The sequence below is a fragment of the Balaenoptera borealis genome, assembly GCF_965194805.1.
Source record: "Balaenoptera borealis genome assembly, chromosome: 20".
In the NCBI taxonomy this organism is placed as follows: Eukaryota; Metazoa; Chordata; class Mammalia; order Artiodactyla; family Balaenopteridae; genus Balaenoptera; species Balaenoptera borealis.
Genome location: NC_138879.1, coordinates 50,286,124 through 50,298,632, shown reverse-complemented (window position 1 = coordinate 50,298,632; position 12,509 = coordinate 50,286,124). Strand labels below are relative to the sequence as shown.

Below are 12,509 nucleotides of genomic sequence, written 5' to 3'. Positions count from 1 at the left end.
CGCCGTTTAAAAACTTTTTTTCCAAACGGTTGATCTTCATGGTACAAATGGAAAAACTGAAGTCCATAGAAGCCAAAAGTAATTTGGCCAGGAGCAGAGGTGCTAGCAACCACTTTTGACTGCCTCCTAGGATGGTTTCTTTTGATAGCCAAATTAAGGTAGGTCTAGTGTCCTTAAATTTAATTTACAATGAGCATAGTGGATCATACTAAAAATAGAAAAGGACGAGAGACAGAAGTAACAATTATACAGAATTCTACAGAGCACTCATTCCTGTGAGACTCCAAAAACATTATTATTTTGAAGCTCTGTTATTAAGTGCAGAAACATTTAGCATCATCATGGCTTCTTGATAAATTGGCCCCTTTATCATTGTGAAATAACCTTATCTCTGGTAATGTTCTTTGCTCTGAAATCTATCTATTTGATACTAATATAGCTGCTCTAGCTTTCTTTTGATTATCGTTAAGATGGTGCATCTTTTTCCAACCTATTTGTGTCTTTTTATTTAAAGTAGATTTGTTGTTAGTATTATAGTTGGATCTTGGTTGGTTTTTTTTTTAATCCTAGTAATTTCTGCCTTTTACTTGGGAAGTTTAGACAATTTATATTTTCTGTAATTATTGATGTGGCTGGGTTTAAATCTACCATCTAGCTGTTTGTTTTATATTTGTTCTCTCTGGTCTTTGTTCCCTTTTTTCCTTTTTTTTTTAAGACTAATTTAGTACTTTTAATTATTGCATTTTATCTCCTTTGTGGGCTTATTCACTCTTTTCATTTTAGTAGTTTCATGAGGGTTTATATATACATTTTTTGACTTTTCATATTCTACCTTAACATGATATTATACTCCTTGACCCATAGTATAAGAATCTTACAAGAGTATGCTTCTGTTTTTCTTGACTTATTTGCTATTGTTGTCATACATTTTACTTATACATGTTACAAATCCCACAGTACATTGTTAGCATATTTGCTTTAAACAGTCGATTGTCTTTCTTTTTTTAATTTTTTTACAGTAGGTCCTTGTTGGTTATCTATTTTAAATATTCAGTTGATTGTCTTTTGAAGAATTTTAAGTGATAACTTTTAAAAGCTCTACTCACATAGTTAGCAGTTTTGATGCTCTCCACTCCTTTGTATAGATCCAGGTTTCCATCTGGTAGCATGTTCCTTCTGCTTAAAGGACTTCCTTAATCATTGCTTCTAGTGCAGCTTTGCTGGTGATGAATTCTTTTAGTTTTTATATGTCCAATAAAGTCTTGATTTTGCCCTCCTTTTTGAAATATATTTTGAAAATCATCAATGTAGTCTAATCCGTTTGTTTTACTTAATAAGGAAACTGAGGCACAGAGTGAGAACGTCTTGCCAGTCACATGGCACTTAGCCTACCTGCAGTGGCACTGCCCCCACCGGTCTCTCAGAACAGCAAAGATTTTGCCACTGAAAACTCATTCATTTAGTTGTCAGTGGCCTGTCCACATTACCCTTTAAAGATACCAGGAGAAAGGGCTAAAGTAATTACATTGCTCCTTAGTGTGTCTTCGTTGATCGGATTCCTTTACTACATCCAGAGCCACTTCATCCATTAGGCATGGCAGGCTATAACCCTAGGGGTTGTGAACTTTGTAAGGGCCTGCCAAAACGGTTGAAGCTTGAAAAATTCATTGACTTCAAAATACAAGAAGAAGCAAATAGCAAAATTGAAATTAATACGTGCCAGTGTGCGCACATTGTAATATATGTGATAAGATACGGATCAGGACCTCCAAAAATAAGAATATCTAAGACCCAGGTCTTAAAATGGTTCTGCCAAGGTAACTATAAACTGATACCTGGATTCTGGTGAGATGACAGGGTAGGGCCTCTCTCCAAAAGTGATAAGACTGATAAGACTTTGGCCAGGGGCAGCCTAGAGATCTCAAGTTTCCTTTATTTTCTTTCTTCCCTCCTTTGACCAGACTGACCTTCCCACTGACTGAAAAACTAGACCTCGGATAAGTGAATTCACCCCTCTGGGCCTCACTGCCCCCACTGAAAATGAGATGTTTGGACCAATCTTTAGATCTGTGATTCCCAAAGTGAGGAATGCAAATGTTGCTGGTGTGCAAGAGGATTTTAGGAGGTATGGAAAAATTTTTTATTTTGATAAGTAAATATTTATTTCAGTGTGTATTAGATAAAAAAATATAACTAACCCTCAAACTTGTTATTTCACCAATATTTTACTTCAGCTATACTAGGCATTTTTAAATGTTTAAATGAATTGATTTAAAGAAAAAATAATCAGAGTCCATAAACAATCGGCCTTGGGTGTGGCCAGAAGTTTGAAAGTAGTGTGGAATACACTGACTGATGTTTGGGAAACAAGGCATTAATTTAGTTCCTTAAGTGAATGTTTTTTGAACTCCCTGAGAAAGCCTGGGGCTGTGACATCAATTTAGTGGATTGTAATCAGCATTTTTCTTATTAATGAAATAAAAATAGAAAAATACAGAATATATCAGAGCGTTCACACATGGTAAAGGTAAGCATTGCTTTGTGAAACTTTTCTGTGTTGTCACGGTGTAAATATGTTAATACTGAGAGTCGCTGTCCAGAAAGTTGGAGAAAAGTGCGTCCTGTGAGTTTGTGCCATGACAGACAGTGGACAGCAGAGGTCAGGCAATCCCCGCACGGCAGCAAAGGCTGATCCTTAGCCCAGCAGAAACCTCAAGGGAATGCCAAGCGGCACAGAGGCCTGAGGCCAGGCCTAAGGTGACAATTGTTAACAGAAAGTCCAGCTCATTGGCCTTCAGGGGTGACCACTACTGAGAGCGACCGGAGCTCCACGAGCACCCTGGTCCCCCCCTACGGCGGGACACTCCAGGTGGCACCGCCGCAGCCACTTCCCGTCTTCCATCCCCAGATTGGATTCTCATCTCTGGACTTTCAAAATACCCTGGGGATGCTTCGGTGTCTAGTGTTTCTCAGACGAAGGCCCTGTGATTCGGGATTGGGCCCTAGCCGTGTTCATCTTGGAAAATCAAAGTATCTTCATGTTATGTGCCCACGCTGATTTAAGGGAACACTCTTCGTGTTTCACATTCCCTTCGCCTTGATTATTGGAGAGCACCCAGCACGTGTTGAGCACTCACTCTCCCCCAGGCACCGTTCAAAGCACTCCTGCTTTCTTCACATCTGCAGGAGGTAGATGAGGACACTGGGGCATAGAAAGGTTAAGTGATTTACCCCAGGTTACCAGCTAGGAAGAAGAGGAGCCAAGACCCACACCCAGGCTGGCTCCCCTACCTGTGCTCTTAACGCTTGCGCTTGTGCTCTTAACCACTAGCTTTTGCTGACGAGAGAGGGCTAGAGAGCCTTCCCAAAGTCTCTTCCTGCTCTTCCCAGTGTCATATCCAGTGGCCTCTTTGGTCCACATCCTCCCTGACCCTTCTGTTGCATTTGACCCCAAGGACCATCCCCTTCTGGAAATTTTCTCCCCCATTGGCTTCCATGAGCTGCACTCTGGCCCAGTCTTCTTTCACTGAGTCCTCTCCCTGCCCCTGAAACCCTGCAAATATCAGTGGTCCCCAGAGTTCTTTCCTCAGCCTTCTTTTCTCACTGTGCCTACCTCACCCCAGCACTCATGGTGCCAACTGCTGCCTGAGTGCTGATGGCCTTCCCACCCAGACCTCTCTCCTGAGCAACTGGCCTGGACATCTTGCTCTTGATGGCCTAGGTTCATCTTCTACTCAAAATGTCCAAAACTGGCCCATCTGCCTCCTGTCCCAACTCCACCCCATAGTTTTGGGCATATTCCCACACACCTCTGCCTGTGTTTCCTCAGTGAATAACGTCATCTGCCCAGCTGCCGGGCAGAAATCTGTTACCTCTGACTTCTCACTATTACAGCCTCATACAAGTCAGTCCAGTGGATCTGTCTGCTTTGTCTCTTGAGACCAGCCATTGCCTTAGTTCAGAGTTTTGTCATCTCTCTGCCTGGTTTTCCTTTTCTCTCTTCTGATCCATCTCCAACATGCTACCAAAATTATGTTTTGTGAAACACATTTCACTCTTTTCGTTCCCCTCTTCCTCAAACACTTTCAGTGCTCCTGCACCTCCTGTGCTACGCCTGGCCTGGCCTTCAGTTCTCTGGCGTCTGTGCCACCAGGTCCCTCTAGGCACTCTGTGCTACAGCCGCTTTGTGCCTGTACTCACTCCTAAAAGCACACTTTCTGGGACCTGTTTCCAACTTATGCTGGGACTCCAGCGCCACTCCCTGAAGGAACAAGAGCGGGAACATAGGAATGGGAGAAGGTGAAACCAAAGCAGCTGCAGGACCTAGTGTTCTGTGAGGACGATACACCAGGTGTGGCTTATCCATTGTCCTTGTGTGACCAAGTGGGCACTTCTGGATGAGGGTGTGTCATGTACCAGCACCCTGTCAAGCACATTCGTGTGCAGGGCCTGCGTCCAATCCTGAGACCTTTAACTCAAGGCAGGAGCCTGGCTGTGATGCAAGAGGTGCTATGATTCCCAGGAAGCAACACCATGACCAGGCCAGGCTCCCCATTGCCTCTCTGATCTCACCTCCTATCACTCCCCTTACCCCCAATTCCTTTTCACTTTATTTGCCTTCATGCTAATCCTTAAATATGCCAAGTTTATTCCTGCCTCAGGGCCTTGGCACTTTCCATGTATGCTGCCTAGAATGCTCTTCCCCAGATTTTTAATGATTTGCCTCTTCACATCATTTAGGTGTTACATAAAACATTGACTTTACTGATTAAATACCCCCAACCCTTATTTCACATTTTTCCGTAGCACTTACCACAATGCGAATTTATTTTATTCGTTGCTTGTTTACTGTCTGTGTTCCCCACTGGAAAGGCAAGGACCCTGACTTGTTTGTCACTAGATCCCCAAAAGCCTGTAATGACACCTAGCACAGATCAGGTGTGTAATACGTGTTTGTGGTAAACATAAGTGAGTGAATGAATGAATGGTCAGGATGAATTTCAGGACCCTCAGCAGTTTGGGCTCAGACTGAGACTGCCACTGCCCTCTGTCAGTCTGGGCAGGATTGGCTGGTGCTGAGCCCAGGTCTTTAGCAGGCTCAAGGGTGAGGAACTGGGGGAGGCCAGGTGAACTCTCACATTTACCCTTGGCCCTCTGATGATCCTTCTGCCAGGTAAAATCCAGCCTGTCCTCAAGGCCCTGCTGCATTTCCACCTCCCCAAGGAGCCTGGCCTGGTCCTCCACCCCACCCTGAGCCCACTTCCTAAGTGTTGTCACTCCCCACTGCAGCTCCCTCTTTTTACGGCACCCACGTGATTGCTCTTTAAATTACTCCTCATTGTTTACTCCTGTCTCTCCCATGAGATTGAAAGCACATCAAGGACAGGGACTATCACAGAGCCTCTTTGTGTTCAGTAACTATGCCTAGACCGAATGGACAAGGTTAGGTGTGTCTGGACACAGGCATGATCACTGAATGTTCTCAGCCCCTGTAAGGCAGGGGCATCCCCTGGCAGTAATCAGGGAGTGTAGCTTCTCTAGAGCACAATTAAGGGCACATTTGGAAAGCCATACAGACTTTGAATAAAGACAGAATTGTTTGGTGACAGACGCTCACTCATATACTACTACATGGTCGTTTCCCCTTCTTTTTATTCACCCATGATTTACTGAAATCCCGCCCAGTGATTCTGAGATGGCCTCCAGGAGCTAGGGGAAGACATAAACGGGAAGATTCAAGTTCAGAATCAGATCTGTGCCTACCGTTGGGGCAAGCCAGGAGGGGTGACCCCACAATCCCTCCCTCCCTTTGCCTTCAGTCTGTTATAAATTGCCTTCACCCCGTGATGCTTCAGCTGGGAGTCCGGACTTGAACTGGCTTAAACAGATTGCTGGGCTTGCAAATAGCAAGGCACTGCAGAGCCTGCAAAATCACTTTATCACTTTTCTTAAATGAAGATCCAACTCTACCATGTCTCTTCTGGTTTGGCTTCTTGGTCATAACCTTGGAGTGACTCAGCGGGCATCACCCAGACTCCCTGGGGCCACCAGAGTGAGCTGGCCAGGTGGGCAGCCTCAGCTGAGACTGTCTCCCAACCAGTCTGAGGTCTGCGGATTAGGCTTCGTGGTTGGAGAGCTCCAGACAGGGAGCGGCAGGGTAGGTCCCTTGGGAAGACAGGAGTGTGTCGGGAGTCAAGGAGCACTGTTCACCAGCTACGGCGGGCCGCCCAAGCATCCAGGTGGCTGTTTTATGTAATTATTACTTTTTATGTACAGATAGTTTTACTTTTGTTTATTTGCACATACCATGGTCTTCGTATTCCCTATTTGCAAAAATATTCACAGCGGCCATACTATAGCATGTTGGACATGTGGATAGCACTGCACTCATCATCTTTTATGTACAAAGCTGTTATTTTTCTGTTGAATTATTTCCTTGCAATCCATTCCCAGGAGTGGAATTACCACGGGAAATGGGATGAACGTTTAAATAGCTCTAGAGCCGTATTGCCCAATTCCTTCCCTAAAAGGCTGTGCTTATTTATGGGGCCACTGACAGTGTGTTTAAGCAGCTTTTTCCACAGCCATGGGAGCATGAGATGTTATCATTTCCTAATGTGTGCTAATTTCGGCGGTGTGGAGTGGCGCATCGCTACTCCAGTGTGCGTTTCCCTGACTGCATCGAGGGTGAGCCTGTCATAGGTACTGGTCCTCTCTTGCGATGGCCTTCCTGCTGCGTCGCCGGCCCTGTGTGTCTGTCTCTCTCCACCTCCCTGCCTCTCACTGACTGTCGGCCTCATTCTCTAAGCCTGTCTGTCTCGTCTTTCAGCCTCTGAATCCTGTCTTTCTCTGGTTTCTAACTGGGCAGACATGTGGCTGATTTGTGAAGGTCCTAGATGAGCCCTGACAAGCTGCTGGCTGGACCTGGACACTGGCCCCTGGCCTCTAAGGCCTCCCTCCCCAGTGAACTCAGACGAGGCCCTTCCTTCGAGCGGGGGCTCATCTGGGCTGACCTCCCGAGAAACGGCTGGTAATGACCAGGCTGTCCGTCAGGGATCTCCTCCAGTGATGTGTTCCAGGCTCTCCAGCCTCAGGACAACTCGCCAAACAGACCTGCATGTCCTGGCAGTTGGGAATATGTGGTCTGACAGAGCCAGTGAGTGGGGCCCCCAGAGTCCAGACGTGTGGACAGCAGAGGGGCCCACAGCGGTGACAGCAGCTTGACCTGCCTTCCTGCTCCAGCGAGCCCCTTGCCTGAAGTGGCAGAAAGAGCTCACCTCTCAGGCAGAAAACCCACTTGGCCCCAAGTGGATAGGGAGCCCCCAGCACTCCATAGTGTGGCAGGGACAGGGGGCTGGCACACTGCTCCACTTCCAATGGCCTTGAAGGTTCATGGGCACTTGGGAAGATTTCAGAAAGGCAGCTGACCTCAAGGGAAGCTGTGCAGGTGCCCTTGATGAACCCCCGTGATTGGTGGGTTGCTGAATCCAGGCTCCGGACCTGCCTGCTGCCACTTGTCACGGAGGCAGACAGGCCTTGAGAGTTTGGGCTCCTGCAGTCACCTCTCAGACTCCATGGATGGTCCTAGCACATTGGAATCCAAGAGATTGTTAAAAGCCAGACAGGAACTCAAACATCAAGTTTTCTACCCTTTCATCTAATATTCTTAACACTCAGCTGTTTCTTTTTTTTTTAATTAATTAATTTATTTTTGGCTGTGTTGGGTCTTCGTTGCTGCGCGCAGGCTTTCTCTAGTTGCAATGAGCGGGGGCTGCTCTTCGTTGTAGTGTGAAGGCTTCTCATTGCGGTGGCTTCTCTTGTTGTGGACCACGGGCTCTAGGCACGTGGGCTTCAGTAGTCATGGCGCACAGGCTTAGTTGCTCCTCGGCATGTGGGATCTTCCTGGACCAGGGCTCAAACCCATGTCCCCTGCATTGGCAGGCGGATTCTTTTCTTTTTCCTTTTTTTTTTTTTTAACATCTTTATTGGAGTATAATTGTTTTACATTGTTGTGTTAGTTTCTGCTGTATAACAAAGTGAATCAGCTATACGTATACATATATTTCCATATCCCCTCTTGTGTCTCCCTCCCACTCTCCCTATCCCACCCCTCTAGGCGGTCACAAAGCACTGAGCTGGTCTCACTGTGCTATGTGGTTGCTTCCCACTAGCTATCTATTTTACATTTGGTAGTGTATATATGTCAATGTCACTCTCTCACTTCGTCCCAGCTTACCCTTCCCCCTCCCTGTGTCCTCAGGTCCATTCTCTACGTCTGCATCTTTATTCCTGTCCTGCCCCTAGGTTGTTCAGAACCTTTTTTTTTTTTTTTAGATTCCATATAGATGTGTTAGCATACAGTATTTGTTTTTCTCTTTCTGGCTTACTTCACTCTGTATGACAGACTCTAGGTCCATCCACCTCACTACAAATAACTCAACTTCGTTTCTTTTTATGAGCTGAGTAATATTCCATTGTATATATGTGCCACATCTTCTTTATCCATTCATCTGTTGATGGACACTTAGGTTGCTTCCATGTCCTGGCTATTGTAAACAGAGCTGCAATGAACGTTGTGGTACATGACTCTTTTTGAATTATGGTTTTCTCAGGGTATATGCCCAGTAGTGGGATTGCTGGGTCATATGGTAGTTGTATTTTTAGTTTTTTAAGGAACCGCCATACTGTTCTCCACAGTGGCTGTATCAATTTACATTCCCACCAACAGTGCAAGAGGGTTCCCTTTTCTCCACACCCTCTCCAGAATTTATTGTTTGTAGATTTTTTGATGATGGCCGTTCTGACCGGTGTGAAGTGATACCTCACCGTAGTTTTGTTTTGGTTTTTTTTTGAATTTTATTTATTTTTTATACAGCAGGTTCTTATTAGTTATCCATTTTATACATATTAGTGTATATATGTCAATCCCAATCTCCCAATTCATCCCACCACCTCACTGTAGTTTTGATTTGCGTTTCTCTAATGATTAGTGATGTTGAGCATTCTTTCATGTGTTTTGTTGACAATCTGTATATCTTCTTTGGAGAAATGTCTATTTAGGTCTTCTGCCCATTTTTGGATTGGGTTGTTTGTTTCAACATAATGAAATATTCTTCATAAACACTTTTAATTCCTGAATAAGAGTTTTGAGTGGACACACCATAAATACTTACTATTATCCAAATGTTGGGCATTTATGTTTTTCATTTTTCAAGAATGTAAAAACACACTGAAAAAAAAAAAAAACCGCTGAGGTAAACATCTTTTAAGTATAAATCTTTGTCCACAATTTGAATTTTCCCTTAGATTAAATTCATACTCATAGGAGTATAAACATGTTTTTAGTCTTTCTATTTTGCTTTCCAGAAAGGTTGAACCAATAACACATGCCTAAAACAAACAAACAAACAAAAAAACACATGCCTATCTCACTACACACAACTACCTGAAGAAATATCATTTTTTTAAAAATTTACTTATTTGAAAGGCAGTGAGTCTGTTGCTTCCTTTTAATAGATAAACTGAGACTCAGTGAGGAAAAGAGACCTGCCTGGGGTCACCCCAGGAGTGTGTTATCTCATTCCATCCTCACAACCTACGATAGTGGGGAGCTAAAGCACACAGATGGGGTAACCTGCCCAGTCCCTCACTCAGCTCATGAAACGTGGAGCCTGAGTTTAATCCTACACAGTTGGAACCTAGGGCCCTTCACCTCTGTTCTTTGGCTGTTCTTCGTTCCCAGATATGATGCTGAAAGGTGGTTTGGGGCCAAGACCTGAAAGAACTTGGAGTTTGGATTTACCCTGTAGACAGAGGGGCACCATTAATGGGTTCTTAAGCCTCAAGACTGTGTTTTACAAAGATGTTTCTGGTAGACTGGCTGGGAGAGGCTGGCGACAGGGAGGTTGGTTGGGGAGGTGCAGCACACAGATACTGTGAACAACAAAGAGGCCTGCACAGACCCATGCGCACGTGGGCTTGTGGGTTATGGGCCGTGGGCAGTCGGGAACATTAGGGGTCTGGGGAGGCTTCCTCCTGTGCCCTTTTCACTGGGCAAGGGCCATTTTTATCTGCTACACGTCAGGCAGAACCTGTGCCAACGGCCAAAGACTCCACCTCAAATCTAGCAAATAAGAGAGAGGATGGTATGGATTACGTTATATTTAAAACAAGCCCACACAATGCCTGTAATTTTTTATTCTGACTCCGTAATTATAACTCAAGACCAGTCAGATCATAGTTATCCGCACACCGACCCGCTGTTGAGACACATTGAATTAAAGGCTTTGCTGCTTCTGCAGATTCTATTTTAGACGCCAAGCACTGGCAGGTAACCGGCCTTTCATGAGGCTCGTCTTGGCGGAGCCCCTCTCAGGGCAGCCTGCGCGAAGGCCAGGTCAACACTGGGCTCTTGAAAAGACCACCGATACTTGTGATGCTTTGCCCAACCTGAGCCTCAGGCCTGAGCCAGGGGCCTGGAGAGCTGAGGGAGCACCATCCTTGGAGCAGGCCAGCCTCCCTTGGTCAGACCCATCTCAGAGCCTCTGCACTCTAGAAGATTCCTGAATGCTGCTCTCCCCCAGACCCTGACGAGGGTCCCAGGGTCAGATAGGCAAAGCCCTGGCTATTGGGCACAGTTGTCACAGATAAGCTGGCATTGCCATTGCTCAAAGGGGCCTAATTTAGAAAAGACGAGAAAAAGGAGCACAAGCCAGCCATGCTTACACAGGCAGCCCCTGTGACTAACCAGGCCTAGGCTAATTAAGGCCCTCTCCCCATCTTGGGATCCACCAAAGAACACCACCTGTCAGCCTCACAAAGACGCCCCTGACAGAGCAAGAGTGGGGTTGGGTCCCTCCTCACAGACCTGAAGCCCCACTGCCCCTTCCTCCACGTGGCCCCTCACACCCAGTCCTGCCTCCAGGGAGCCCTGTGGGGGAGATAGGCCAGCTCCCGTTCATCCATAAGCTGCAGGCAGGCCTGGGCTCTGTCAGAGGGCCTTCACAGGTATCATCCCATTTCCTCACATCTCGTAATCATCTCTTTAGACGTGAGGAAATGGAGCGCGGAGAGGTAAAGTGTGGGGCTCCAGGCCACCCAGGCCATATGTGAAGGGGTGGGAGCTGGAACCCACTTGTCAGACGCCCCCAGATCACACGGCTCGTCCATAGGCAGCTTGCTTGAAACCACCAGGCCTGCTCCCAGCTGCTGCTTGGTGGTTTCACACCCCCGGCAACTTGCTAAGCACTTGGGCCCAAGAAAGCCCAATCCCAGTACCTGCCTTAGCACAACTTTCTGCAGCACACGGCTCCTCGCCTCAGCCAGCTCCTTGCACAGACCCTTGCTCTCGTGTCCCACCGTAGAACGGACAGTTCCTTCCTCAGGCCTTTGATGCACCTTGTACTTCTATTTTGACATTTAAGACGTTATTGTCACCATTCACATGACTCTCCTACTAGACTTCTCGGGGCAGGGCCTGTGTCCTGTCTCTTTGTTACTAGTTTGACACCTGGCACATAGTGGCTGCTTGCTGTTTGGGTTTTTTTGGGGGGGGGGGGTTTATTTATTTATTTATTTATGGCTGTGTTGGGTCTTCATTGCAGCTCGCGGGCTCTCTCTAGTTGCAGCGAGCGGGGGCTACTCTTTGTTGCGGTGCACGGGCTTCTCATTGCAGTGGCTTCTCTTGCTGTGGAGCACGGGCTCTAGGCGCGCGGGCTTCAGTAGTTGTGGAGTGTGGGCTTCAGTAGTTGTGGCTCGCAGGCTCTAGAGCTCAGGCTCAGTAGTTGTGGCACACGGGCTTAGTTGCTCCGCGGCACGTGGGATCTTCCCGGACCAGGGCTCGAACCTGTGTCCCCTGCATTGGCAGGCAGATTCTTAACCACTACGCCACCAGGGAAGTGCCTGCTTGCTGTTTGTTGCAAGAAAAAAGGAGAGTCTGAAAAACTATTCATCCTTCAAAACTATGCCTAGGATAGATGCTGGGAAGGCTTTCCTGATTCACACAAGCTGAGTTAACCCCGTCTGCTCCTATACAATCAGTAGGAGGATTGTTTACGTGGGTACACCTTTGGGGGGCAGGGATGGAAGCCGATTCTCCCTGTGACCCTGTCTCTCAGCACAGAGCAGGCATCTAGCAGGGGTCAGTAAATGTAGAACTGAATTGCTCTTTGCTTCACAGTCCCAGATAAAGGGCACCATGACCTGAACCAGCCAGCCGCCCAAGTCACCAGGCTGAAACCACCGAGGGCTGGCGTGCCAGGGATGTTTGCTGAGGAAGGGAACACCAAAATAAAACCTAACTTTAAAAAAGAAACACACCCAGTAGGTGTTCTATTTCTATGAAAATCAGCTCTGTTTTTAGGTAACTGCCATCCTGCCTCACCTCCCCAAGGTGAGCCCTGCCTTCCCACAGGGCCCCTCTGCACCCCACCTGGTAATCATGGCCTTACCTGCCCCCATCCCCTCCCTTGTTTGCTCTCTGGGGTTTCCCTCGATTGCAGGGTGAGAGC

At 46.7% G+C, this 12,509-nt stretch overlaps 1 long non-coding RNA gene across 1 annotated transcript; it reads right to left on the bottom strand.

Moving 5' to 3' along the window:
* Positions 1-2,235: 2,235 nt before the first annotated feature.
* Positions 2,236-12,172, bottom strand: LOC309617911. Its single transcript, XR_014238187.1, has 2 exons — positions 11,278-12,172; positions 2,236-9,229 (listed from the first exon to the last, which is right to left on the bottom strand). It is a non-coding gene; the product is annotated as an uncharacterized lncRNA (long non-coding RNA).
* Between the last annotated feature and the right edge of the window lie 337 nt (positions 12,173-12,509).